The sequence below is a fragment of the Fukomys damarensis genome, unplaced genomic scaffold (genome assembly GCF_012274545.1).
Source record: "Fukomys damarensis isolate Sample0158 unplaced genomic scaffold, DMR_v1.0_HiC HiC_scaffold_39, whole genome shotgun sequence".
Taxonomy (NCBI): Eukaryota; Metazoa; Chordata; class Mammalia; order Rodentia; family Bathyergidae; genus Fukomys; species Fukomys damarensis.
Window position 1 is genome coordinate 5290529 of NW_022900951.1, and position 3252 is coordinate 5293780.

Genomic DNA, 3252 nt, shown 5'->3' on the forward strand with positions numbered 1-3252 from the left:
AAAAAAAAAAAAAAAAAAAAAAAGACAGAATCACTCCTCTCTCATGCTCAGTTTTGGCATCCATTTAACCTCACATGTGCCAAGTGTCCATTTCCTGACAGTAGCTTCATCCAGGTCTCCAACCTGTATGACCTGAGCACCCGGAAATCAAAGAGGGTCTGGGAAAGTGGAGGGACACCTTTGTCACTTACTTGTGCATGGGGAGTTTCAGAACCTTGTGGGTGGCCTGGGCTAAAGCCCACACTTACTGTCTGGTAGGGATCTGCATCAGTATGTTGTAATCCTCACTTTGATGTTAGGATCCCTGTGAAGCAAACATTCGGAATACTGCTTTAGGCCATGTATCCTCCAGAACACAAGAATTAAGAAGGTCACTGTGTTTCTTTGTGGAGCCTACTTTCTTCTTTATCTGGGTCCTTGTGGTACACCACTGGCAAATTCTGGTAAGAAAAACTATACTCCTTTGAACAGAAACATGCAGAAGTTGCAAGGGACAATATGGGTAGTGATAGAAACTGGGATAGTAACAAGAATCCCTGACTCTCCATATACAACGGTATGAAAAACATCTTAAAGGCCAGACATCTTACATGATTACTGGTTGATATCAGGAAGAGTCTCTTCTTTCACCTTTGCTGTCACGCGTGTCAAACAGTGGGGAAAAGCCATGAGTGCACAAGGAACCTTATGCAAAGTTCATGCAAAAAAGAAGTTGCCCCATGGATGAAGGAGGTGACATCACACAAGACTTGATCACCAGCCATGCCTTTCCCAGGATACCTGGGAACACAATATGGTAACATTAGATTAGGCAGAGGCTCCTTTTTAGTCTCACTGAGGAACATCAGGCCCTAAGAATGGGCATAGGTCCATTTAGACTTCACTGATCTGAACTTCAAACACTCCTCTACATCACTACCTATACCTACCTGAAAGAAAGTAAAACAACATGCAAAAACCCCAGCATTCAGCAAAAACTCTTTGCTGTGCAGGAACACCTGACCCTTTCCTTGGCCAACTCCACTGGCACAAAAACCTTTCATTGCACCATAATACCAGGGCCAATCCCAGGAGAACTCTTATCATGCAGGCACACTCATCTACAACAACTGTTCAACTGCCAAGATTCCTGTGCTTCCTGCTCAGAAGGCTGTTCCACCACATATCATGGAATATAGGAAAAAGCAGTCCCAAGACACATGGATTCTTCAACATTTATTATTCTCCACACTCTATCAAGGGTAATCTCCTGGTCAATGGGTGGGCTCGGCACCCCATTCATTACACCACTGATCATTTTAATCCAAAGCATGACTATAGCAACTTTCACGAACCACACTGTCATTTATTTAAGTCCACATCTGCACATACCTGAAACTTAGGGATGCTGAACCAGACCACTGATGTTCAAAGACTCACAGTGGGTTCCTCTCTGGAAAAGAGGCCCAGGAAAACCTATCCCCATATATTCTCCTTTTCTATGTTGATCTGCACAATCCCACGTCATCATACCATTGGGGTCCATCGCCACCCTAGAACTCCTCCTACATCCCCATGGGCTACTTGTTCAACAGAAAATAAACCCTCTGGAGGGTTACCTGTTAAATTCCCCTACTAGTTTTCATACAAAATGCATAAAAGCTGCCAGCTAGAAATCAAAAGCACTTGGTGCTCCCTTATGATAGGAAAAAGGCACTGAACACCATACTTGCAAAATAAAGGTGGAAATACCAGAAGTTCACTGTCAGTATTCAAATCTATACCAGATAAAAAGGCTCAGAGGATGAATGGTGCAGAGGCTCTGAACCCTATACTAGTCAAGTCTGAGTGGACGTGCAACCAGAAAATGTGAAAACATCTCGTATGCACACACTCCTAACATCCACCTACATACATCAAGGACAACATGGACTCCAATGAGGTATCAGCATTCTGATGCTTACCTGACATTTTCAAGAGGTTCTGTTCACAGCCTTCTTGATCTCCTGCAGCTCTCTTCAAGAAACATGGAAAAAAAACATGGAGAAGATGGTGTTTGTGCAGAACTGGTGAGCGTTTCCTTCCCCATCTTCCCCCATAAACCATTGAATGACACTACAAACTTACCTAATGCCAGGATGATTGCCAGGGATCCATCCTGGTCCTGAGTCCAACCTCTCCTACATGGATACCTGCAAACTTTCCACTACCCAAGCAGGGTTTCAACACACAAAAAAACCTGGACAGAATCACTCATGCTGTGTTCATAGTTGTGCAATCCATTTGACTTCACCAAAGCCCAGGGTTCCCTCACTGACCATAGTGACAGACCTACCACCAAGGTCTCCATCCTTTTTGACCCAAGCACTTGGAAATGAAGGAGGAGCAAAGGATATTGAGGATAGCTTCATCTCTTACTTGTGCATGGGATGTTGTGGGACCTTGTTGGTGGTCTGGGCAAACGCACATACTTTCCTCAAGTCTATAATTATCTTCATGAGTATCCCTCAATGTGACATCAGGATCACTGTGATTAAACATTGGAAATTTTGCTTTAGGCCATGTTTCTTTCTTCCTGCTCAGGTAATGACTAAAGACATCACTGTTTCTTTGTGGAGCTCGCTTTCTTCTCTGTCTTGATATGTGTGGTTCTCCAGGGACAAATCCCGATAAGAGAAATCTTCCTCCTTTGAAAGGAAATCAGTAGAAGCTACAAGAGACAATATCAGTAGTGGTGTAATCCTGGATACTGACAACAATCTCTGCATCTCCGTATACAACACTAAGCAAAGAAACTACCTTAATGCCCACACATCCTACATCAAAATGTGAGGCTTATTGGTTGATACTGGGAAAGTCTCCCATTTTACCTTCATTGTCACACATGTCAAACAGCAGAGAAAAGCCAAAGGTGCCCAAAGGCCCTTTTGCAATGTTCATATGAAAAGAAGAAATGGTCCCACAGCTGAAGGTTGGTAATATCTCATAAAATCTGATCACCAGCTGGGCCCTTTGCAGGATACCTGGGCACAAACCACAGCAATACCAGGTTAGGCAGAGGCTCCTATTGACATATCTGGGAATATCAGGCCCATAGAACCAGGCTATGTCCACTTTAGGATTTTCCTGATCATTTTCAATCCCACCAAAAAAAAAATTCTCTCCATCACTAGTATACTTACCTGAAGACAGTCAAACAACACAAAGAGATAACGGTGTTATTCAGCAAGCACTTTGCTCTGCAAGAACACCTGGCCCTTACTAGGACATCAC

At 43.5% G+C, this 3252-nt stretch overlaps 1 long non-coding RNA gene across 1 annotated transcript; it reads right to left on the minus strand.

Moving 5' to 3' along the window:
• Window positions 1–22: 22 nt before the first annotated feature.
• Window positions 23–2818, minus strand: LOC104853254. The gene is made up of 4 exons (XR_777726.2): window positions 2107–2818; window positions 1944–1995; window positions 591–780; window positions 23–304 (listed from the first exon to the last, which is right to left on the minus strand). It is a non-coding gene; the product is annotated as an uncharacterized LOC104853254 (long non-coding RNA).
• Between the last annotated feature and the right edge of the window lie 434 nt (window positions 2819–3252).